The sequence below is a fragment of the Prinia subflava genome, chromosome 1 (assembly GCF_021018805.1).
Source record: "Prinia subflava isolate CZ2003 ecotype Zambia chromosome 1, Cam_Psub_1.2, whole genome shotgun sequence".
Classification (NCBI taxonomy): Eukaryota; Metazoa; Chordata; class Aves; order Passeriformes; family Cisticolidae; genus Prinia; species Prinia subflava.
Window position 1 is genome coordinate 101,321,230 of NC_086247.1, and position 27,147 is coordinate 101,348,376.

Consider the following 27,147-nt stretch of genomic DNA (forward strand, 5'->3'; position numbering starts at 1 on the left):
AATTTTAAGCAATAAACCCCCCCCCCCCCCCCACAAACAGCAATACTTACTTGACAGAGTTTTTCCCGGGAAAAAGAGAGCCAAGGGTGACCCATAGACACAGAGTCTGGCAGTCTGTTGTCTCTAGCTGGGTACACGAATTTGCCATGTTCGAGGCTTGGTTTTTATACTCTTTATTCTGCCTCTGGCAATATTTCCCAATATTTCCCCATATTTCCCTTTGTTTCTTGGTTAGCTATTCAAACCCAAATCCATCTCCGGTCGGATTGAAAAGAGCTCCCCTCCCAAGTCCATGTGTTAATATTCAGTTTTTATGGATCCTTATAGTTGATGAATGTTCGAGATATGGGTGATATTGTTTGATGGTCTGTGAAGGTGGCTCCCGAGGTGTGAGTTGCTGATACTGGCTCATCTCAACATGTCCCCTCCCAATACTTGAGAAAGCTGCAAAGTCTTTTGTTCCCTTCTGAATGGAGAAACCTCCTAAAACATAGACTTTTACCTGATATAAATTTATACAGCTTTATAATTTTCCAATTTACCATAAGAACATGAATTAATCATCTCACGTTTTTCACAATAATTATGCACCATATTGTTTTCCTTTTGCCAGGGATTAAGGACTAGTCTCAGCAATGCTCCTGGCTGGGAAGCAGCGTGTGCTAGACCAGCAAAGAAGCAGTTTTTCATGAGGTTTCTTCTCGGAATTGCTGTTCTAATGGCAAAAACAAGTAAATATTCCATGTGTTGGCAGCATATGTACAGTGCACAACTCAAAGGCTTGAGAAGACTTCATAATAAGCAGAAGGAGCAAGGAGGAACAGTTCTCTATGGCTTCCAACATCTTATTCCTTTTGTCCACTGTGGCAGGTGGCATGCATTGTGGGAGGGGAGTCACAAAATACTGGAGTGCATTTTAAAGCCCTGAAATAGGACCTGGCCTGTGTCAGGGACAGGGAAGTTTGTGCTGCAGAAGGAGTTAGTGACTGGCACGATGATAAGTAGCTGAAACTACTGAAAATCAAGTCTTCAGGTACCCGGTAGGGTGTGTTAAGTGTAGAGTTGAGCCCTGAGTCCTGCAGCTTGGGAGTCTTCTCATCCTGACTGGTTGGCATTTCCTGGATAATCACAGCCACAACTCCCTCTAATGGCTGCTTTCTCCCCATGCTCCTCTTTTGAAGCATAGGGAGAGGTAGCCGTAGTAGGGAAATACAAATGAGAAGTCATGACTAATATTTTGGATATGACACCCACTGAGAAGGAAGTTTGGGTTCCCATCCCTGCTCCCAGAAGTACTTATTTGGCACCAAATATTAACTGACTAAAGCATAGTCCTGGCTGAGGCTGCAGCACAGGTCTCCTCAAGCTCAGAGCTCTCACTGCACTTTTGCTGGCTCCTTACTGGCCATGGAACTGTGCTCTCCTCTGTATGACTGGCCACTTTTGGCCTTGGTTGCTGAGCATCTGATGTGCTGTGTTTGATTGGGTCCTAAATGTTTTGCATTGCCAGGAAGCCTCACAGTTCCTTCCCTGCCTATAACCCAGTACTATCACTGTAGAGTTTTTGCTGAGCCCTGTTTCTACAGGTAAAGCAGCATCACAGCCAGGGTATATAAATACAACTGCACTGAAGTGCAGTGACTGTCGTGAGTCACAGCCATGCAAGCTGTACTGAGATCTGGCTGTAAAGAAGATCGCTATCGTGGGTGTGCATTGAAAAAAATAAATCTATTTTTACTTTCATTAGCCTTCTATGATCAGCTTTAACTGCAACCTGTAAATAAGGCAGTGATGAAGGAAGGTGCAAACCTGAGTTAATCCTTAGTCCTAGAAGGCATCTGAAGGAATTTGCTGAAAGAGTAGCAGTGCTGGGCCATCCTTCTGCCTTCCTGCTGAGCTGTGGTTTGGTTTACAGCCTGAGTCTCCAAGACCTCTTGTTGACCTGTAGGCTCCAGCTGTTCTGAAATGAATAATTTCAATTATTTATGTTTGCATTATAAAGAAAATACCCGAATCAAAAACTCTGGCCCCATGTAAATATTTAATTAGAAAAAGAATCACAGGTAGAAGAGAAATAACTCTGGAAATGTACCACACTAAAGTGCTTTTGGGAAGGCATTACCAATATCTGGCAAGTAATAGACCTACAGAGAAGCTAGTACCACTTGCCAAACTGGTTGGTAATACTTAGTAATGCCTGCTCTGAAGTGGTTATTATTAATGTTTCTTGATAGGGTTCATAAAGAGGTTGCCTGCCACAAATTGCTCAATGTGACTGCTTAAAATCTTATATTACTTAGGTAAGATTAAATGAAAACCAAATGTTATAAATGTACTTGTGGGGCAGGTGTTTATGTTTATCTCCTAGAGGACAAATCCCTGGAGCTTCTGGGTTATATTTGTGATTTGAAAGAGAAATATTTTATAAGGAAGTAATTATATGGCTTCCTAGGTCACTCCAATCTGGATAAAGGGATAAGGGCTGCAATAAATAAGCTAAAATGACTTTAAATCTGCAAATGTTTATTTACTTCCTTTTTTTTTTCAAAGTAAAAGAAATGGTTTAGCATATCTCTTTATATTCTGAAAGACAACAAAGAAATTGCCAGTTTCTCAAGTCCTCAAAATTATTTACCACACTAAGACTGAGTTTTACTTGGTTCATATGGTTTTGCATCTATAGGTTTCTTTCCAACAGCAAGAGCTCGCATTACCTTTAAGTGAATAAGGTGTTTCCTACAACCCCTCATGACTCCAGGAAACAAACTTGTGGAAGAGCCAAAACTCTTGAGTCATATGGGAAATATAGGCAGCTGGGAAAGGACACTAACTAGTAGAAGTAGTAATGAACCTCACCCTGAGACTCATGTTAAAGTCACTAGGACTTGGAAGCATAGCCTCTCCTCCTGCTGGGGTTTGCTGCTGCCTTGGAGGCAGGAGCTCTCTCTGGCTGCAGCCTTTAAGCTCTAGGAGGTCATCAGTACATGTTCTTCTCCTCTAGTGCTGCCTCTTCTCATGAAACCTGTGACAACATCCTCAAAATGAACCAATACTTCTTATTTTTCACTTGTTGTTTTGGTTTGGGTTTAATTTTCTAATTGCTGATTCAAAGCTAGGAAAGTAGATAAGGCTTTCTGATGTAAACTAGCATGCACTTTTTAACTGGAGACAATCACAAGGTCTTAAATAATGTATGCTAAGAGCTACACTTGGTAAATCTCGATAGAGGGCTCTTTCAGACATCCATTCTCTTAAATAAAACAAATGGTATTTATGAATGTACTGATTGCCAATAATGTAACCCTTGCAATAATTCTACATTCAGGTTTAGGTCACACAGTAGGCTTAGAGATACAGTAAGCTGGCATACTGTTTTTTTCCCTAGCAATGAACCACATTAGGACTTCATATATGCCCAAGGGTGAAGGGAATGTCATGCAGAAACATCCAAAGTTTATTCAGGTGCTTCAGTATAATTAACACAGTAAATCTAATTCAAGTTTTGCTACATTTTGAAGGAGCCTTTCTAAACTGTAAGACTTGTAGTAAAACAAATTGGCAACTTAATCATTTTTAGTAGCACTCTTATGAAGATTGTTCTCCTGTGGTTAATCTAACTGCTTTTTGAAGGCTGCAGAGTTGTCCTCAAGAGAACTTTAAAATGCAATTTATTTCTTTCGCTATATCACTCTAGAGTATATGTATTAATTTCTTCTTATTGCTTAAAATGTCATTTAAAAATTTGTAAATTACTCTTAAAATGCAGAAAATAAAAATCCTGCTTGTTCCAGTGAAAAAGGTAAAACTTGGTCTATTGGCCATGGAGTTCAGCAAAGATGGCAGGAGCAGGGGCTGGCTCTGGCAGCCCCTAAATGGGAAGCTGGTGAAGTGAAGGGATTATTCTAGGAAGGTATGGCTGTGTGCCTGCCAGGGTCTCTGGCTTCTTGACAGGAATCAGTTATCAGTCATCAGAGGGTGGTCACTGATTTAACCTGAGCAGGCACTGATCAGGGAACCTCTCAGAACAAACTGATGAAAGAAGTGGAGACCTGAGAGCTGGTGGTGTGCAGGGCATGAGGAAAGCTCAATAAGCTGAATGCAAGCTCAGGCTGCTGTTATCACAAGAGCTTCTGCTTCTTCCTTTGACCCTTGTTTTTCAAGGACTTCTCAGTGAGGCCAGAGCAGCTGTTATGCTGGCAAGGGTGCTTCTGCCATTCAAGCATGTCAAAATACAGGATGTCCTTCCAAAGGATGCTGAGAAACTGGGAGATGGGAAAAGAGCAATGAAAGTGACAGAAGGGCTAGCAAGTAAGATTTATGGTAAGAGTCTTGGAACTTTGCTTCTTGGCTTAGCAACGTTGTCAGGGAACAAAACTGGAGTTAGAGGACTCGTGTCTAGCAAAAAAGACCATAAGAAATATCAGCAGTAGTACTAAAGCTGCATGAATTCTGATTCTGAATACTGATACTAACCTCTTGTGAAATCTGTTGGGCATCTTTAAGCCAGGGATGAATGCTAGTCTGAAAGACTAAACTCTAATTTGAATAGATAGGCAACAAAGCTGTGAAGAGTCTGGAGTCTGATGACGAGTGGCTGAGGGAGCTGGGGTTGTTCAGCCTGGGGAAAAGGAGGCTCAGGAGAGCCCTTACCACTTTCTGCAAGTTCCTGAAGGCAGGTTGTAGCAAGTTGGGGTCAGTCTCTTCTCTCATTTAACAAATGACAAGATGAGAGTAAATGGCCTCAAGATGCAACAGAGAGGCTTAGATTGGATATTAGGAAAATTTTTACATGGAAAGGGTTGTAAAGCATTGGAATAGACTGCTCAGGGAAGCTGTGGAGCCGCTATCCCTGGAATTAATCAAAAACCATGTGGTCGTGGTACCTGATGTAGTTTAATGGTGGTGCTGTATTGGTAGTTCAACTTGATGATCCTAAAGACCTTTTCTACCCTTAACAATTCTATGAACACGAAATAATTCAGTGGGGTCCCACGGCCTGTTATGCTAGAAGATGAAATGCTGAATCTGCGTAGAGGCACAGCTCTGCACATGTGGATTTGACTGAATAGTCCTCACCTGTGCTTGTAAATTGAATTACTTTAAGCTGCCTTCAGCACTCCTGATGGAAGATAGACAAGAAAATGGTACTGCTCAGAGCAGCTGAAAGCAGTCTAAAAGGGAATTTGTTTTCTTGTCTGTCTGGCTTACCCACACTGCACAGTGGCAGCAACCCAGCTTGCAGTGGAAGCTAGACCTCCTAGCCCCCTTTTCATGGTTCCTTCTGTGCTATGAGGGCACACCAAAATGGCACCACAGTAGAGTACAGTGGTTTGAAGGTAAGCAGGCTGGGGATTATGATCAGACATAAAAATACTGATAGTTGTCATTATTGGATTTACTGGGATAAGAAAGGAAATGGGATAAGAGCAAGAAATCCCTATAGTGTATGGAATGTAAGAAAAGTGAGTTCCCAGTAATTACTGCTCAACTATTACTCTGGAGACTTCTCTGGGAGTGTCAGGAGTGGTTAAAAATCAAATAAAATGTTAGAAATCCATAGGAAAGAAGTTGTGAGCAAATCCAGCAAATGCCATGCTAGTGGATAAACTGTGGTGTGCTGCAAGCTGTGGACAGATCTGCAGGTCTCACTACTCTGAGGAGACAGTTGTTGAAAAAGCTGGGGGAAGTCTCCTCAGACTATTCTGCTACAGGACTGTTTTCATTCAAAGGAGATACAATTTGAGTATCAGTTTTCCCTCAAGCTGAAGAGAGGATGTGGTACAATCTTAGGCATGGATGATTAGAGAGTCTGCAGTGAAAGTCTGCTCATCAGGCTCTTCTGTTGGAGCACGGCTTCAAAAAGAAAAACACATTTTTCAGGGAGGACATGGAGAAGTGGCAGAAGTCATTAACAGAGGATGTTGTAGAAGCCAGAAGTACAGAAGGGCTAAGGAAAAAAGACAAGCTGCAGTTGTTGAACATAATGGTGTCAACACAGGTATGTTTATTAGCTCCTTTGACTCTTTACTGCCTAGGGAAAGGATTTATACTAGAGAAAGGATTACTCTATATTTGCCATGTTTCTTTTAATTTTTCTCTAAGCTAGAGTGTTAAGAGGCAATTGTGGGGAGGAAGAACTCTGTACACCACTTTTGCTAACTCCCAGTGAAAAAAAAATCTGTTGGGAGAAGTAAAAGTGGAGGGAAGGTTGCACAATTAACTGAGGGGAGCTGTAGGTAGGGGGGAGTAACATGATTTTCAGGGCACATGGAAAGCAGTGGAAGATACTTCCTTTAGACCTCACAGCAAGGTATTATCTGTGTCCCTGGTGAGCATCTGCCACTGCTGGAAAAACAGGATACAGGTGTAGGTTTGACCCAGTCTGACTGTCCTCAGGATCTTAACAGCACAAATGTGCTCCCAGCATGCCTGGGTGATGCCCGAGACGTAGAATAGCTTCTACCACTGGAAGAAGCTGCTGTGGACCACTCTTCTTGTGATGCAGTAGGAATTATTTCAGTAAAAGGGTGAGATCCAGAAAACCTCATGTTTAAACGGGATACATATTTCTAAAATATTTCTTTTGCTAATACAAACCACCTCCTAAACAACCAGTTTGGGTTTTTTCTTTTCAAATGTCACTTACAAATGAAATTGGTCTTGAAAAATGATTTGATTTGCATTGCCTCTAATGCTATGTATGCAAATCATGCATTCATAGCCTCCATCCAAACTGAAATTCCCTTTCCTTGATATCCTTCTATGTAAATAAAAAAACCCAAAAGGACTGATCCTTGGTTAAGAATGATAATTAACTCCATTAATTAACTAAGTGCAGAACTGGTCCAAAATGCACAGAGCAACACAGTGGGTTTCTATGTCATTTGTCTGAATTTCTCACTAAGGTTTCTCACCTTAGCAAATTCCTCCTGGTTTTGAATTGCTTTGTTCTCTGATAGTATTGGCAGGTCCCTGTCTTTTTCTCACATGACTGGGTCAGTCTAATCATTCCCCATCTTTGCTGTTCTAAATAGCAGCTCTTCTTTAAATCTGCATTATTTTTGTGATGTTCCGAATGAAGGAAGTTATTCCTAGCAAAGGAAAATGCACCTTGGGAGGGTGGAGAAATAAACTTGAAGGCTTTTTGGTTTTTGTAAGGAGCAGTTTAAATTCTGGTTACACTGTGCTCATGTTGCAGAGAAAGGAGCTGTCTGTTCCTGCCCAAAAAAGGAACTTTTTCTATTCTGTTTGGCCTGGTGATTAAGTTCCTCTACATACTAGTAAAGGACAAGATTTCCTGCAAAAATGATATCTGGAGCAGCCTATCCCATTATTTAGTTTCCCCTCATGACAGCAAATGTCAGACTAAATCTCTTTTCCTTTCACATGAAACAACTTCTGGCATAAAAGTTCCAGAAACCAATTGCATAAGTGTCCATGAAAACCCTCTCTTTTTATTAATCAACCTCTTGTACCTAAAAGCTGAATTAGAGTTCTTGAGCTACTGAGGAAAAAACAAAAGAAACAGGGAAGCTCACAGCTACTGTCATTGCTGTGAAAGACACAAAAAAGGTCAGTGACTTGCATAGTTCTAGTGCTCCTCCAGGAAACAATGTGGCTGCATGTATTTAGACATGACCAGAAACAAAATCCTGTGCTCCAAAAGAAAACAAGATTGATACAATGAGTGACAAAATGGCAGTCAAACTAATGTGCTTATTTAACCTTGCATTTGTATGCTCAATAAACATGCCTAACTGCTGCTACACATTTTTAATCAGTGATAAAATCTAGGTGTATGAATCTGTCCCAGGTTAATTAAAAGTTTTGCTAAAATTCACTGGGCTGTCCCTTAGTTGCTACAGATCTGCCACAGGTAATATAGGGTAGATGCAAGAATCTGATCTAATTATCTAAACCAGACTTTTCACCCAAGCTATGTATGTGATGTCAATGAAGGAATTGCCTAATCCCACCTTTCCATGCAGCTGAGTAAGCAAATGATTATTTTTTAGTACCAGCAGTATGGTTAAAGAGATGTCTGCAAGACTTATTAGAGGCAATGGAGTAGCATTGCAAAGCTATCAGTAATATACAGCAGTACATCTGAATGATAGGAATAAAAGTTGTCTAAAGAAGGAAATCATATGATGTATCATCAGCAAGTGATTAAGATGGTAGGTGGTTCTTTCAGATGGCTTCGTATTTTGCATTCAGTGTAAGGGATTCTTTGAAATCAGTGTAAGGGAGTTAAAAAAAATGATAGTTGGAAAGCAGAGTTTTGGCTTATTGGGCAATAATTTGACAGGATATTTTAAAAGTACCAAAAACCAACAAGAAAACCACAAACCCCAAAACAAAACAATCCCTTTGTAAATTATGTTGCAATGACAAGATATTGCTCTTCAGCTAGCAATGCCTCTCAAAAATATGGAATGCCAATTCCATCAGAGTCAAGATATGCCACATCTATCAAGCTGGAGCAGGGTTTCTACAGGAACAGGCCAAAAGGTTAGAGCAGTACACATTGCTTTTTATTGCCAGTTGAACAGAATATCTACCTAGTGTAAGTATAGACACATCCAAGAGAGGTGCAGTGTCAGTTTTAGAGATTGCACATCTTACTCATGTAGTTGACTATGTGGAGGTATAAACAGTTTCTAAAATAATCAGCTTTCCAAAGAGGGAAAGCATCCTCTATTTCTGAAAGATAGATAGGACTGCAGAAGGGCAGGCTGCATCTTACTCCTCTGAAAAGGGTGTATTCTGGAGCTAATGGTGCAGCTCAAAGGTGTGATAAGAACTTGTGACTCGTTACAGCAGCTCTTGTCAAAGTAGATTACTTGTGGCTCTTTTGTGTTGGTACACCTTCTGAAGGCAGTGAGTGGGCTAAATTCACTTGAACTGCTGTAGGGAACAATAAAACTTAGAGTGTTAAGGCTGCATCCAGATTTATTCAGGCATAAACTAGAGCAGAGCCTCAAAAGCTGTTGCCTGTTCAGGTCTCTATAAATCCTTCACATTAATCCTTCACTTAAATCCTTCACTTAGGAGCCCCTAATCCCATTCCCACCTTCAAGAGGGCTGCACATGTTTTGTTTTTATGATGATTCAGAGGGAGCCTTTCCCCCATGTAAAGGACAGTGTGGTTCCCACACCCGTCAGTCCAGGGCAGGGCTGGTACAAAAGCCTGGTGTCTAATGTGTCTCTGCTGGGGATGAGCTGTGGAATTTCATGAGAAGGTTCTGAGACTGACAAAGACTCGAGGCTTTGAGGCTTTCTGCACTCTGAATATGGTGGCAGAAGCTCTCTGTTCTTCTAGGTCTCATTGACTGACACCCATGTCCCTTTACACCCAGGCTTTTGTTTGTACCAGTTCATTTTGAGATAGTATGGGCAAAGGGAATCAAGTTTGTCAAATTATTAAGACACTTCTGATGATGGAATAAATAGATCAGAAATGAAAGGCTGTGAGTGTGGAAATATTTGGCTTCTCATTATTCCTTCCTGTAAGATTTTGAGAAGAGAGGGTTTGGCTCACAAAGAGCACTATTCTTTCAACTCTCTGTCTATAGTAGCTGCTACATATAACCCAGCTATCTGATGTCTACAGTTGTGCTGTATCCTGGAACAGTGCTTTACCTTCTCCTCATCTTTATGTTGGTGTGAATTATTTTTGATTGAAAATGTTTTTAGCCTTTGAAAAATATTTCAGTACCCCCAGAAGGATGGGGAGATACTCAGGTAGCATTGTTATAATGCTATTGTTGCATCCTAATGCAGATTTTTTTGTGGACTTTGAAAGGGTTTGAACAAAGTAACATAAGCATACTAAAAACTTGCCCAAATCTGGAATGCCTCAGCTTGAGGTAGGGGCCAGAGTTACCTGGTGTATTCATATTGGGCACTGCTGTGACTGAGCATCCTTAACAACATTGTGCCCCAAATGCTGGACACATTATGTCTGAATCATGTCCATACTTAAACTAGGTTATACTAGAGGACAATCCATCTGCTTAGTCCTCTACAGACAGACTGAAGTCTGCTTTACCAATGCTCTAAACCACCTGGACACACCAAACTGATGCAAAGTCTCTGTGATTCCAAAGGTTCTTTGCATGGCCTCAGCAGAGCTTGTATTGCGCTGGGGTGGAGCAAGGACAGGTCTGGGCAGCCCTGCTGCTCTGATGAGCACCCTGCCACACTTTAAGAAGGGCAAAACTGATCAGGGGAATGACGAATTGAAATCTGTGCTCCGTGTTCCACAGAAATATTCTGTGTTTTTTCAAAGCTGCTGCTGACATCCATGGTTGTTTAGCTTGCATATGAAGTACTGGCCATGGGAGCTCTCTCAGTGTCCCCAAACTCTGTAAGGCAGACTGTACTCTGAAGTGTGCTAGTCTCCTTTTAAAGGGGGAAGGACAAGATAAAATTCTTTTTGTTTGGGTTATGTTTTTTTATTTTGTTTTTGTTCTGTTTTGTTGTGTTTTTTCCTAAAAACTTAATCCCATCCTCTTCAGACATTATCTTAGGTTTTTGGGAATGATATGGAAGGAGAGTCATGGAAAACATTTTAAAAATAAATCTTGAGAATTTTTTTTCCTAGCTGATAATCACAGAAACTACTGAATGATTTTAAATTGTCAGTGTAAATGAGCTGAGTGCCCTATAATATAGGTTATGACAAATGTATTACAAAGCAGTCTTATGAGCCATTATTGTTACATGTCAGTACTGTGACTGATGCAAGGAAATTGCATTTCCATCAAATAAAGCGATGGAAGGGCAAAAATATTCTTGTTATGCCTTGGATAATCTAGTGAGACAGCTGACAAATACTGATGGGTGTCTGATACAGATCCTTCACTAGCAGAGTTAAAGAACTGTCATTTTAAATTTATTCACATGGACAGTCATTAGGACAATTTAAAAACTTCTAAAGGGGCTTCCTTATTAATTATAACCTGAAAAAGAAATGCAAACTTAAAATAGTTTTTACCAAGATGTTATCCATTTCTATTGTATTTTCCAGTTCCAGCTACCATAGACCAGTAAATATATACTGGGCTAAATCCCACTCACTTTAACTACACCAGAAATAGCACTGATGTCCAGGAAGGGCTTGCTCCACTCAACTGGTAAAAAGTTTACTTCACTTCCAAAATTTTATGGCATCTTGCAATACTATGTTGTAAGCCAGAATTAAACAACAAATCTCCAGATTTAGAGATGTAGAAAGAACATGCTGAAGGAAGAGAAGGAAACATCCTTATGTATGCCTTTTTCGTACCTCAAAAAGAAGGGGCAATGTTTTCACCAATTTTCAGTTGTCTAACTTAAAATGCTATCTGAAGAAAATTAAATCTCTCTCAGAAGAATTAAAGAATTAGAATTACTTGGCTCTTGTTCCAACTTCTTTGCCAATTTTTGGCATGACCTGAGCTATTTGATGTGCCCCAGCAGAGTCACTAACACAAAGGGTACTTCAGTTGTCTGAGATGCGAACCAAACTTCACACTTTCATTGTTTGTTCTCGCTTCACAGCTATCCATTATCTTAAGGCTCTATGGGCAGGCTAGCACACCATTCTCAATTTTTGGTCCTGCTTATGCAATTGAAACAAACTTTTAACTTTGTATTAAAAAAAAAGTGCACACCTACCTCACCCTAAAGAGCTACTGAAATATTACTATTACATTTGGGGGGCATTTAGTTTAAGATAACAGGTGTCAAAGTAACAATAGTAAAGTTTTGGACCCAGTCTGTGAATTTTATGGTAAGAAAAGACTCGTGAGAGAGTGTCAGGAAGGTCTAAGGGATTAGAAAATCTTACTCCTGCATCAACACAAGTCAGTACTGTAACAAAGTTTTGCTTGGTTTGAAGAATAGCAGAAAATGATGCTGTTGAAACAATGCACACAAGTCAGACTTGTGTGGTGTGAAAGACCCAAGTCACCTGCCTGCATATTGATCTAATGCCATTTGGTCAGCAAAACACAGATTCCTGATGTGATTGACTGTCTTCTGAAAGTCTAACCCCACCTCCACCTGACCAGCTGACAGGATGATAATAGCAGGTGTTCCAAAGCATTTTTATTCTCCCTCACCCTCAACCGTCATCCTGAAATGTCAGTCTAATGACCAAGAGATTGAACTATTGAATTCTACAATGGTATTAGTAGATTATTTCCCCATTTGTTTTTTCCTTTTGAGACTTACATATTGTCGTGGTTGCGGGGGAGGTGAATTTTTCCAGGGGGATGTGGGCAGTCCAATCAGTAATCAGCTTTTCTGCTGGCACCTGGATTGGTCACTCGGAGGTTTGGACACGCCTCTGAGGACACAAAGAGTTAAAAGCAGGACCCCCAAGGGGGTTCGGCCTCTTTTTCAGATCCCGGTTTCAGCAGAGAGACGTGTCAGGCCTCCTTTCCCTGCCCAGCCACGAGGCTGGGTGGGGGAGGGGAAACACGTGGTCGGCTCAGGTAAGCCGGAGCCCCCGGGGGGGGGGGAGAAGAGAGGGGACAGAACTGGAACTGAGCTGCCCCGTCCAGGATGGAGGGGTGGAAAACTGTGGAAGTGCCTTCTGTGTGTGCTCACCCCCCTCCAGCCCCAAACTCCGGGAGAAGGTGCCCAGCCACGTGGGAGTTGTGGAGCCTGGGAGTGCCTGAGCCTGCACCCTGCCGAGAAAAAACTGTTAACCCTTGTGTAGCAGAAAGAAACTTTTCTTAGACATTGATTCTCATGACTGGTGGTTTCAGAGAGAGAGAAGCGGCCTGAGACTGAGATGATAAAGCACGATTGGAAGGAACGCGATGGAAGAATGAGAGGAGTAGCCTTCTGAGCTGGACTTCTCTTGCATAATGTCAGCCATGGACTGAACTTAAGTCTCTTTTGAACATAAACTGCATTTTGGGTGGATGCAGCTGCCCTTGCTTTTGCTACAGTGACTGGCACTTGAAGAGTGGAGCGAGCAGAGAAGAGAGGGGGAGGGTGAGGTGGCACCCTCTGCCCTCAGGGCAGACCTGCTCCTGGAACCCCGGCCCCTGGGTGAAAAGGGGAGAGCTCGGCATGCAGCATCCTTAAAAAGCCCTGTATGTAGTTTTGGCCTATGAGACAGCGGTGAGAGCGCTGGACATAGGAAAAAAGAGAGAGTCACCCTGGCAGACTTCTCCGGGCGGTGCCACGGGTGACATGGGAACACATAAGGAGTAGACCTGTGTGTTCTGGAGAACAGTCTGTGGTGCGAGAGAGACTCCTCTCTCCCTTGCTGAACTGAAGATTGGTTTGTTTGTTTTTGAGTGGTGATTGTTTGATCTAAAACCCAAAGGTTTGGTCTGTGAAGAGTAATGTGTGAGGGATGGAAACTGGGAGAAGAGAAAAAATGTCCTGGGAAGTTTTTATTTCTGTCTCTGTGTGTGTTTAAGAGTTTTTCTGTTGCTGTTCTTATGTAATGTAATAAAGTTTTGGTGTTTTTTTGTTTTCAAGATTTAAGCCTGCTCTGCTCTGTTCCTGATCACATCCCACAGGAGTTGTTAGAGAAAAAACATATATTCATGGGTGCATTAACATCTGGCCAGTGTCAACCCATGACACATATCCACGTACTGAGGAAGGTGACAAATTCTGACAGATTTTTGCTCATATCCCTCTGAGGCATATCTCCTAACTGAGGGATAAATTCAAGTAAATTGTGAAAGGAAATTATTTTTCCCTTTGTTTTCCTTTCAGTAGTCTTTTTGTTCATCCTTTTCTCTGCATCTGTGACACGTGGATATAACATAGTTGAAGAGGCCTAGCACTTCAAGGAGGGTAAATTGAAAGCTCTTTTGGTTTTCAGTCTTTATAAAGATTGAAGTGTGGAACAGACCACTGTAGAGAAGATATTTTGAAGCGGCCAAGGAAAAGAAATGCTGCTTCAGAAGCAGACCAAAGGTGGTGCAAATACAAGGGTAATGGGAAAGGGATGGCAGGGCTTTCCCATGTGAGGGTGCTCAACTTGAGATGTTGTAAAGAGAAGAGACTCTTGTTAAGTTTGCACTTTAAGAAAATCAGTAATTTTAAGTATTTTCAGGAAAGTCCACTGAAATGCTGGTTGCTTGTAGGAATCCTGAGACTTTGGAAGTTCTTTGATTAAAGGTTTTAATTCTGGCATATTTATACTAATCTGTGACACAAATGTAAGTATCAAGGAAATTGGGACAGGTACCTACCTTCCATGGACTTAACCAGAGAGTTGCTGTTAATGGTGACAGAGCCCCACTGTTCTGCCATACACTTTCACAATATCAGCACTCTTCAAATACTCCAATGGATTTAAAATCATAACTAGCTATTCATGGGATATACTGTTTCTGTCCTACCAGACATCAGATTGATGAAAGAGCTGGGTGTAGTATATCTGGACATGCCTCTAAGTAACACATGGTCAGAAAACATAGGTAGGGTGTACAGCACCTGGGATTTGCTGCAACTGCTCTTATAAGGTCTCTGCTCTCTAGCATGTATGTGCAGCTTAGTACAATCTGTTTGAAAGTTGCTTCTTGCAGAAGTCAAGGCCATTTAAAATGTGATTACATTAGAGTATGGACTAATGCATTTTTCTGTACTGGGTTTCTGGACTGGTTTTGACCAAGATCTCAACTTCTGCTTTTGGCTTGCCATTTAAATTTTATGTGTATTTGAATGGACGATACCTTTCAGCACTAATGGACCACCCCTATTTTCTTCTAATTTCTCATTTTCGTGTGGAAATTATTCCTACACTACAGCTATGACATATTCACTTGGGGCAATCTGGATGTGTGTGCTATTTACAGGGAATGGATCTGTGGAAATACTGCTCAGGAGGGAAACGGAGTAGTTGCAGGACTGCAGCAAAGCAGTTATTTTGCTCAAATTCAGTCTCAGTGACACTCATTCAGTATTTCACAACAAATGCATTTAAGCACTAAGATACCAGAGGAATCTCGAGTGCACCCAGCAGTGTGTATCACTGCTGAGTCAGAGGACTCAATGACAGTAACATCCACTATGTATTTCAGTGTACTTTTATCTGTTGACAGATTGCTTCTTGACCCTGCCTAAGGTTGGTACAGGAGTATGCTGGATTTCCAGGCATTTCCAGGGAATAGGGTCCCTTGAGCACCTTTCTCAGTGCAGCCTGAGCTGTGGCTGTTGCTGCTCCATAGCTATCACTTTCAAAGTCTGGGGAAAGACTATGAACACTGTGTTCTTTTCTAAATAACCTTTCCTTGCTCACACAGGTTGATTCGCTGTCAAGTTAGTGATAAAAAAGATTGCCAAAAGAGAGCAAATTTTTTAACCAAAGGTTTGCTCTGAACTTTGAAGAATAACATCCAATTCTTGTTATAAGACATCATCTATTTTCAAAGTTATTCTACTGTCACAGACTTTGCACAATAGCCAATCTCAAGCCATATCTCTTTTTACAAAGAAAGGAACTGATAGTTTGGTTCAATTTCAGTTTTCTAGAACAGCTCAAGTGCAAGAATTGTATTCATATGAAAGTAGGAAATGGTAGTGGCATCCTCTACAGTGATCTGGGATTTGTCAGTAATTAAAATATCAAGACAGAATTCCAGCCTACTGAAAGAGACTGAAATAGGAGCTGCAGCCATGATGTAAAATAATGAGGGAAATAATACAAAGAAGATCAATAATCAGGAAAATATTAATTATTAACAAATGTCAATATTTTCTATTTTGCTTTACAGTGTATATTTAGACATAGTACTTCTGGCCTGGTTATTTGCATGCACTCAAAAAAATTCCTTTTGTAAAATAATAATCAAGCCATTGAACAGTAACCTTAGCCCAGACAGGTATTTTCTTTTGGATCAAAGGAAGTTTTCAAATTGTTTAAATACTTCCAACTTCCCTACTTTAATACCACATCTCTTCATAATGGACTGAGTTGTGAAAAAAGCGTTAAAATAATCAGATGGCATAATCCAAAATTTATACTCTAATTTAAAGTAAAACTAGTATTGAGCCATGAAAAATTTAACCTTATTAAAGCTAGTCTTGAAGCTAAAGTTTGGTCACTTCCATATCTTTATTTTATGATATACTTTTAAAAACACTTTTAAGAAAAGATTAGAAAAAATGTACTTCAGAGAAAACACTTCCAAAGATCTCCTCTGGATTAATCATAAAATAGGACACTTCCTGATTAGAAAAGTATTATGAGACATAACAGATTGGGTAGTAATGACAACAATGGATTACACAGAATGGCTCTGTTTAGGAAGAATATGCACATAAAACAATTCCAGTAAACAGCACTTCCAAGTATTTTAGATATATGTGGATGTATTCCAAATGATCCCTGGACGTCTGAATCCATCATATCTTTGCTGTAAAGCTTGTCCTTTTAGAAATTCTTTGGGATTTTTTCTGAGACAGGGATTCAACAGACAGGAATTCAGCAGTGAAAAGAAAGACAAGAATCTGGTGTTTAAATTATTTTTAGCTGTTCTGTTTAAAAATGTTTTCTTCTCTATGCTTTTAGAGGAATATGAGGAAGGCATCCCTGAGTAGGTCCTTGGATTTCTTCTGTATATTCTCCATGAAACCTCGTAAGAATGTATAAAGGAAGAAGAGAATTATGGCAAGCCCCATGTACACGCAGGGGGAATGCATATCCTTGCAGAGACTGGCTCAAAGGGGAATAAGCACACCTATGGTACAGACCAGCATCTTTTTACAAGCATAAATGATCTATGAAATTGCATCACTGGGTCATGAAGTGCAATGATCTGCACTGCATGTGGCATTTATCCTGTTTGCTTGGTTCTTTTTGGTTATCTGCTCCTGACAATAGTCAGAAAGCACACACTTGACTAGCTGGCCTTTGGTCTGTTCCTCTCTGACTGTATTTTCTATATGGATGATAATGACAAATAACTGCTGAGCAGAAGTATCAACATGATGACTTCAAAAATACAAAACCTTGAAAACCCCCAAAGTTCAAAGGGACTGACATGTTGCATTTTCATAAGCAGTCAATGCCTCTGGCTCCTATCTCGTAATTACACATCCAAGAGAAGACAGCAAAATTCTCCTATTTCACTTGCCTACCTCAGTGAAGTTGCACTAGTTGTCCCCTCTCTCCAATATAACATGGTAGAAACTTTCAGAATGAAGACATCTATATGAGACACTTCTGCTCATATCTGGATTTGAGTTTTTTTAGATTTGTAGATCTATAATTTGGAGATCTATCATTTGGAAATAATAATTTATTTCTATCAATAAAAAACAGGGATTGCATAGCTCAGTCTCTATTCTTTACCTCTCCTTGAAAAAGTTTTACGTACTGTCTTTTCTTATGGTTTAATGCAGCTGGGCATATCTGGGATAACTCAAATCAAGGGGATTTAAGCTAGTGAAATCAGAATTACTGGGTTAACTCAAGGAGTCTGCCTTTGGAGAACTGAGAAATTCAGCAATGCTTATTTTTCAGTCGCAGTTCTGCAGTATGTGTCTGTCATTTGTTTTCTTCTTCGAGGTACTTGGAAATATTACAGGTCATGAAGAAATATTGCTGTGGTATTTAATGAATTTTTACCTTAAGAATACTGCAAACTTAAAATTTTCGGTATATAATAATCTGCTTCTGTGTTATGTCAACACTGATTTAATAATAAAGAATTAGACTTCAGTTTGGCTTCAGTCTGCAAATAATTTGTTATTTTCAGACCTTGAAAAGCAAAGTCTGGCACACAAAACTAATTACACTGGTTACTTTAATACCCTTCAAGAAAAGTTAATTTCCTGTGTTCTTGTGCACCTCAGTCTGTCCTCTCTGTCCAAACACTTCCATGATCCTTGCTACTCATAACATGAATCTGACCTGACATTCTCACAATCCTTTTTGTTTTATTGCTTAGTGACATTTCCCTGGGTGAAGCAATGTCTTCCTTTTATACCCAAGGAACAGACACAGCAGGTAAACTGATTTACCCAAGGCTGTATGGGGAGTTTGACAAAGCCAGGACCTGGCTCCAAGAACCTGGAGTTGCTGTATTGTCACTAGGCATCAGTTGTCATCTGCTTGCATTATCTTCTAGTGAATTCCATCAGTGGGTGACGCACTCACTTTTGCCATGGGACTAAAAGTATAGTGTTGTTGGCAAATTCTATTACTGATTCTAGGTACTGGCAAAAATCATTATGGGATTTTGCAAGAATACTTCTTTCCCTTTCTGTACTTCTGATTGTGTTTAGCTTGCTTGCTTTGACTTATACTAGGTATTGTAAGTCACATTTTTGGATAAAAGCTAAAAATTATGAGGAAACACTTTTATCAAATGATAACTCTGAGAAAGGGATAATTGGATGCACAGTTTATTTTGTATAAAGCATCAGATTTATAGAAACATTGAGTGTGAAAGTTTAACTCAATTTTCTTCCACAGCAGGGAACCTTGTACTGCAGAAGCTATTTTAAAATAATACAATTTTAAACAGTATGGGTACAGTAAAACTAAAAATATCACCACACTGTTTAAAGTAGCTGTATGGAAAAAATAATTCCTGTCCTGAGGCTCTTGCACTATCCAGAAATGCCCAAACATCAGACAGGGTGTCTCAGCTAGGTTTAGGAGTAAAAGGGATGTTGCATTATTAATTTTATTTTTGGTAGTGAGTTATTTTAGTAGGAGTCATTTTCAAACAGAAATGTTGAAGCTTTCTGTAGGTCAGTCAGACTTAATCAGCTCTGCAAAAAGAAAAAAAGGAAAGAAAAAAAATGCTGATGACATACACTTTATCAGGACAAGTTGTGTTCCATTAGCTCCCCCAGGCTTCCCAGGAGTGGAACTTTGCACTAGCAGCCCAGAATGTGCAAGCTTATAAACTGAGGAAAACTTCTGTGGAAAAATAGTGCTCTAGGCCAACAGGATGCAGCTGAATAATTGTTGTAGGATAAATTCCTGCCATATTAAACCACAGCTGGGAATATGTGTGCCACTCTGACACTCTGGAGAGTTTTGATATGGGACAAAGGTTATCCACAAAGAATTCTGGTCTACAGAGTTAGCCAGACAGCTCTGACTAACACTGGTGGAGACTATGTTTGCTCTCTTCTTTAAATACTTTGATTATATATACAATAGTATCCATCTGTGGCCAGATGTGTACAAGCTCTATGGAAAATCTTCGGGCTGTAGTGAAGCTAGACATCCTCCTTTCAGCTACTTCCTTAGACCTCCTCTGAAGTACAAAGCCTCAGAGATATAAAACTCAGGGAAATTAAATTTTTTGTAGACTTAAAACAACCCCATTAAAAACCATTTAAGAAATGTTACTGTTACTTTATCTCAAATATTACAACTGAAACCAGCAAGTTTACTACTTGACTGGGAAGTGCAAGAGAATTAGAACGGGTGCTTATGTAGAAATTAAGGGTCTATTCATCCGTGTGTATCTCAAACAATTTAGTACTGAACTTTGATACTGATATTTCTTTCATAATAATTAGAGACAGATTCTGGTCTCAGTAATTATTCTGGATATAAAGCAGTCTGGTATATCTGATTTTAGCCCTACAGGAATAATGCTTTTTTCAACTGAAGGTTAAAACACTTTAAAACCTCGAAGATCTCAAAGGCAAAAGAAGACTTCGATGAAAGTGCACATACTGAGGGTATTCAGGGCCTCTTACAACTATCTTCTTGCTCATATCAATTGTCCCCTATCACTTCTGGATCAAGCCTTCTTTTCCCACCAGATGTCATTTTTACCGTGGATTCAGACCCTGCTCCTGGCACTTGCTCTTGTCCATTCTGTGAAGACTCTTATGTCGGCAGGAAAATGCAAGCACTCTGTGACATCAGTCTTACAGAAAGAATCACTGCTATGCAATTTCCTCCCTGCACAAAAATGAACTGTGATGGGGAGGTGGGATACAACACAGACCATTCCTTCCCTTTGTGCAATGAAACAAGGAGGGAATCCAGGGTCAGGGGAACCTGGGAACAGCCCCTTTAAAACTGCACAGCACGAAAGACCACTCTTTTATAATGCCTCATGACTCCTTGCAGGTGGCTTGGTGGTTTGTAGAGGCATTGTTACACCACTTGTGCTGATTTACAGGGCTAAGAAATCAACCCTAGGTTCCTGCCCAATACACATGGCTCAGAGGGGACTTCAGCTGCTGCTCTGCATGACCTGTCCATAATTCTACCACTGCTGCTTCTGTTTCAAACTGTTTATGGATAAGCTCTAGGATGTAATGTGCAACTCTAACTTTCTCAATAGAACAGTGTGTAGTCATTCACATCTGCTAACAGTGTCAAAACAGTTTTTATTGCTTTTTACTCCTGTTAAGATTTGCAGAGACAATACAGCTGAATTGCAAGTTATTAACAGCACATTTGCTGAGTTCCCCATAGAGAATAGTCTCTGCTAGTATTGTGTGAACCAAGTATCAGCCTTGCTTATCCCCTAAAAGCTGCATTGAATGCAGGGCTGCTGGGTGAGGAGCAGCTCAGAGTTTGCCTTAGATGTGAACTGGAGCCATGGACATGGACTTTCTTGATACCCTGCTTCAGAGAACAGATAGGATTGAAGAGGTTTATCATAAATACAGAAGGAAATCCCAGGTGCAACTTAAGTTACACAGAACTGCTCAGGCCTAAATTTTGCTGCTGCTTCACGTGTACTCATGAGAAGACAGGATTTGTTCTGCATTTGTGTGCACAGAGTAGATCTGATGCCTCTCTCATATTGATGTATTTTTCAGTGGTACATAATATAAATGTTTATTTTATATAGGAATATAACTTTGCTATATTTTCTAGTCATTAGCTGAGACAGCTAATGGTCTAATTGTCTTTTTAGACAAACTGTGGAAAGCAAAGGACTTAGCTGTACTTCTCACTTAGCATAAATGCATTGCTTGTGGGGTTTTGCAGGCTGACCTTTCAGTTTAAAACTGCTGAAATGATTATTGGGGCTGATGAGCATTCCTGGCGTAATTAACGTAAGTTACAAGAAAAGGGAATTATGCATGAAAACTTCAAGGACTCCTCTGCAGCAAGAATTCCTTGAATATGTATGAGCTGGTTGTAAGTAGAGACCAGAAATTGTGTGAGCATTTAAAGGCAGAGAAGGGTGCTCTGCAAACCTAGTAGGTGCCAAAAAGCTCCTGCCAGTTGGTACATCTAAGTTTTGTAAACCTGGCCCTCAGACTCTCTAGCTGAGTGCCATCATAGTCACGTCACTTGTACTTCAAAGGCAGAGGTAAGGCAAATTATGTATATGAGTATTCATTTCTCAATATCCACCAGGTAAAGCAGTGTGGTGGCATAATTTCAAGTTTGTGAACATGATTTTAGGTAGAGTTGAGGACTAAAAGTATTTGCAATGTCTACAGAGACCTTGATAGGGAGACCTTGGAGTTGAAATGCTGATAGAAAAGAGAAGCATCTATAAGCAAATCTTTCATGACAAGCTAGAAGAACTCGCAGAGCAACAGCAAGAGCAAGATGTGCAAGAGCAGAGCTGGAGGAACAGGCAGAGCTCAAACAGGGGTGCAAGGTTCAACCAGGAGAGCAGGTAGTACTTGTGGCCAGGAGCAGCAGCTAATGTTGTAGGGCCAGTAGCAGCTTGGATAAAGCCTTGTTATCCTTCTCAGCAGGTGACAAAGCCCTGGGACCTGCTGACTTCAAACTTGAAAAGGGATTGATAGTACAGAAGATGAGAAAACAGCCAACACCAAGGTGCTAGGGAAGAAAGTTGTAAGCTATTATAATGCAACTTTGTTTTTGTCTTATTTCTCTCCTTTTGGTCCCATTGTTAAAGAAATTTACTAAGAAAATTGATGTAGTGGAGTGGGGATTCAATGAGATGTTTTATTACTGGCCATTGAAGTTTAAAACTGGCATGGCTGATATCAACCAAAGGCTGTCAGAAATGTTGTAGAAGGCTGTGTATCATCTCAGGACATCTGTCTTGAATGATTGGAACATGTCATAGTAGGTTCTTTTGGCTGCAGTTGAAAGGGATATGCTATTTAAGTGAATATCCACTTCTTTTCCCTTCTATTAGGAGGATATATTGACAGATGAGGGAAGACAGTGGCAACTGAAGCCATGCCAGACTTATCTCTACAGCATTTGCATGGGGAGGTGGATCTGACATTACAGAATGACTGAGGGTGGTTGTGAATCTGTGCTTACTATAGTTATAATCATATAATTTTGATTTTATAGATTTGTAAAAATAACATAGTTCTTCACCCCATATGAAATGTAGTGTCCACGCTGTTGGTTGTTTGGACTCTTGAGAAGTATTTCCTGCAAAAAAAAACCCCCAAAAAACCCAAACAAATCAGAACAAAACAACCAATAGTTATGAAGCATTGTGACAATCAAACAACAGGAGCAGAAAAAAACATTTAGAAGAGACATATGGCTTACCATGCTGGCCCATTTTTGGTTGATCTTTTTCCAATCCTTCTGCTCTCTCAATATAACCTCTCTCTCATTCCCTCCTTTATTCCATAAGCCCATCTGCCTTCATCTGTTAATTCAACCCTCTGTTACTACTGAATTGTTTATCAGCCAAATGAATGTGGACGATGAGCTCTTCTATTCATTCCAACCTAGTTAAAACAGGCCTGCTACTCAGTGGTGGGTCAGTGTTGAGAAAAATGTAAATAATTAATGATTTTTCTGGAAATCTTTGAGAGGGAGGCCAAAACAACTGAGCATTTGGCATCTTCAAAAAAAATTTCAAGGCCTGGATGCAGGCAGGAATAATCTCATCTTCACCACCCTACTGAGTGTACGGTGATTTTTGGCTTAGTGTGCTTTCACAAGGTAAGAGGAATACCCCTGCTTTTCTTGGACTTGACCCTTTTCCAGCTCAGTCTGGGAGAGGTCTTCTGAGATGTCTGAACTGATCCAACAGGCTTAACTACTCATGATAGGTGAAATTTCAGCTTTTTTCTCCTCCTTGGAAAACACTGCTTGTTCATGTGCTTTCACCTCTCTGTAGTGTACCAGTGGGAGCTGTGAGTCTGACTCTCATTCAGCTAGTGGAAAATTAACCCAGTAAATGGTGGGTACTGAAGGAACAAGGGAAAGCCTCAATGAGAAGGTGTGGGACCACCAGATCAGAAATTGGGTGCAGAGCAAAACCAGAAGCATCCCCTTTCCACATTCATTCATCCCTTTTGAATACCCACACTCATCAAAAGAAAATTGTCATGGGTTGGCATTGGCCAGATGTTAGTGCACCTATGAATATATGTTTTTTCTCTAACAACTCCTGTGGGATGTGATCAGGAACAGAGCAGAGCAGGCTTAAATCTTGAAAACAAAAAAAAAACCTACCAAAACTTTATTAATTACATAAGAACAGGGACAGAAATACTCTTAAACACACACAAAGACAGAAATAAAAACTTCTTAGAACATTTCTTCTCTCAGTTTCTACCTCCCCACCCATCACTCTTCACAGACTAACTTTTGGGTTTTAGATCAAACAATCACCACTCAAAAACAAACTAATCTTCAATTCAGCAAGGGAGAGAGGAGTCTCTCTCGCACCACAGACTGTTCTTCAGAAAACACGGGTTCACCCCTTATGTGTTTCTATGTCACCCATAGCACCGCCCGGAGAAGTCTGCTAAGGTGACACTCTCTTTTTCCTATGTCCAGCGCTCTCACCGCTGTCTCATAGGCCAAAACTGCATACAGGGCTTTTTAAGGATGCTGCATGCCAAGCTCTCCCCCTTTTCACCCAGGGGCCGGGGTTCTAGGAGCAGGTCTGCCCTGAGGGCAGAGGGTGCCACCTCACCCTCCCCCTCTCTTCTCTGCTCGCTACTCACTTCAAGTGCCAGTCACTGTAGCAAAAGCAAGGGGCAGCTGTATCCACCCAAAAATGCAGTTTATGTTCAAAAGAGACTCAAGTTCAGTCCATGGCTGACATTATGTAAAAAAAGTCCAGCTCCAAGGCTACTCCTCTCATTCTTCCATCGAGTTCCTTCTAATCATGCTTTATCATCTTGGTCTCAGGCCGCTTCCCTCTCTCTGAAAACCACCAGTCATGAGAATCAATGTCTAAGAAAAGTTTCTTTCTGCCAAGCAAGGATTAACAGTTTCTATCTCTCGGCAGGGTGCTGCAGGCAGAGCCATTCCCAGGCTCGGCAAACCCCACGTGGCTGAGCACCTTCTCCCGGAGTTTGGGGGGAAGGAGGGGGGTGAGAACACACAGAAGGCACTTCCACAGTTTTCCACCCCTCCATCCTGGACGGGGCAGCTCAGTTCCAGTCCTGTCCATTCTCTTCTCCCCCCCGGGCCCCAGCTTACTTTAGTTTCACCGCGTGGTTGTCTTGAGCCTGGCCACGTGGCTTCCCCCTCCCCCACTCAGCCCAGAGCTGAGCAGGGGAGAGATGTTTCCACTGCTGAAACCGGAACCCAAAAGAGGCTGAACCCCCCACACTCCTGCTTTTAACTCTTTGTGTCCTCAGAGGCGTGTCCAAACCTCTGAGTGACCAATCCAAGTGCCAGCAGAAAAGCTGATTACTGATTGGACTGCCCACATCCCCCTGCAAAATTAACCCAGTAAATGGTGGGTACTGAAGGAACAAGGGAAAGCCTCAATGAGAAGGTGTGGGACCACCAGATCAGAAATTGGGTGCAGAGCAAAACCAGAAGCATCCCCTTTCCACATTCATTCATCCCTTTTGAATACCCACACTCATCAAAAGAAAATCTTCTCAGGCCATGTTCCAGCACAATGTTAAGGCATGTATCTAAACACATTTACAGTTGCTGGTGAGTAATTTAGCAGCGTTGCCTGTGTGAAAGGTAAACTTGGTGAAATTCATCAAAATTAGTCCTCTTGGGGGAGTACCTTTGAAACCCATTCCTGTAACTAGAGTTTTTCTCAGTTCGCCCCTTTAGAGGAGGTCTCCATTTGAGATTAAAATTAAATATATATTAATTAACCCAAATCACTATGGTGTTGACTCTCCAGGGGTCTCTTGTTCTCTTCTGGCTTAAGTATTGTAGTTATGATGTAGGGTCAATTTTTTCATTGACAATGAGGCAACTATCCCCCTCTTCTAGCAGGGATTCCTGGTAAGATAATATATATACTCCTATATATATATATATACACAACTACATATATATACACTCAGAGTATATATATTGCATATATACTCTGAATGTCCAACTTTATGCAATCCATGCAATCTTTAAACTGGTTGAGTTTAAACTCTCATATATATTAGATGAGGAAGTCTCAAATATACTGAGTTCTTTTAATTTTAATGACAGCCAGGTAGAGGAGAAGAGACTCTGATTCCCACCTCCATTTCCCTGATATGGGAGGAAAAACTGTAATGTGAAATCACCATTCACTGAGGACATATCAAAGAAGCTGCAGGAATACTCATCAAAATAATTTCATTGGTAACAGAACAACTTGTGGGCTCAATCTTAGTGTCACCGAACATGCTTTAAGAATTTTTTTGTTAAGTAGAGCCTTAGTTGTAAAAATAATTGGTCTTTTAGTAGCATTATCATAGGCTTTATGCAGGAAAAATATGCAGTGTGTTTGCCCATGTAGAATAATGTTTCATAATCATTGATTCTCTTCTGCCAAGGATGCTAATATTTAACCTCATTCTGTTTTGAAGCTGGTTATCATTTGCTACAGAAAAAGAATCAAGGTAGAGGAAAATGAACTTAACAGGGGCAAATGTTAAACTGGTTGTTTGGGCATCTACATGTAGAAAAATAGAGTGAAACTGCAAAAATCAGGCCATACAAATGATTGCAGCTGAGGGGCTAGAATTCTTTTGATCAAGTTGGTTAAGTACTCCAGTAATTCAGACCCTCTGTAAATAAACTTCTCAATACACTCAGGATAAAACAGGGATGGAGTCAGGGTTGTTGTATAGCATGCTGAGGAAAAATGTTGATAGGTGGTGCTAGGACAGAAATCACTTTTACAGCTGCCCCATATCATTCTCCAACAATTATAACCTTTGGTCATCTGTTCTAGGAGAATGTCCATCATGGCCTCCCCAAATGTTATCTGGGCTGCCAAAATGGAAGGAAGGTTACAGTAACTAAGAAAACTCCCAAGAGCTGATAAAAGAAAGCATTCTGTTAGGGCCTGAAATCCAAGCACCTACACCAGACAAGTTTCTACTGCTATGCATAAGTGTGGCATCCAGCTGAGGTACGAGCAATCCCATCCATGTAAGGCAAAATACAGAAAAAAAATTAGACATCATCATCCAAATGCCTCTTTAAAGAAAGTGTTTGTGTGTCAGTAACAGAGTTCTGAGTCCCAACAGAGTGAATAATCCAAAATCAGAAGCCACAGAAGACAGGTCTGAGAATATCACTTGAATAAAATGAGCCTAGAATTGAGGTATGCTGCCCTAGATCATCTGAGTGGCAGTCTGACTATCGGGTGAAAATTGTTTAGTGAATACTAAATTGCAGAAAAGAGATGTACCTACATGGCATCTAGCTCAGCTGAAAATGAATCCAGCTTAAAAAATTAGGATATATCTAAATGTACATTTTAACTGCTACATTACCATATTCTGCCAAGGTGGTGGATTCCCACTTATGAATAATCCAATCTTTATTTATCCAAAGGCCACCCAGAGCCAGTGGCAGGATAATGGCTGTGCTCCAATGTTTGACTGATTCAAGGGGCAATATAAAGTTTAAGCAGCTTAACGTTACTCTTGGACTTCATACAGCTTTAAGGCAAGAGCATGCCTAGTCAATGATTCAGAGACTTACCATTTCTTCTTTCAGAAAAGCACTCTTGGGGAAAGTTTGAGCCTGTTTGTACCCCTACAAGTGCAAGGTATGAGTACACTCTCTGAGAGCCTTACTCAGTCCTACTATCATCACCCAGAGCAGCATGAGTCTTGAAGGGAACGACATCACTGGGGTTTCCTGGGTTTTTTTAATTGGCTATAACACAACAACTAACATAGCTGTCTGTTTCTCCAGATCAAGGTGTGCCTGACATTTTTTTAAGGATAACAAAAATTTCTCATTTTTTCCCACCTATTTGATCAAAGCACTTATAAATAACTACAAAGTATACTATACCAAGAAGACATTCCTCTGATATCTAT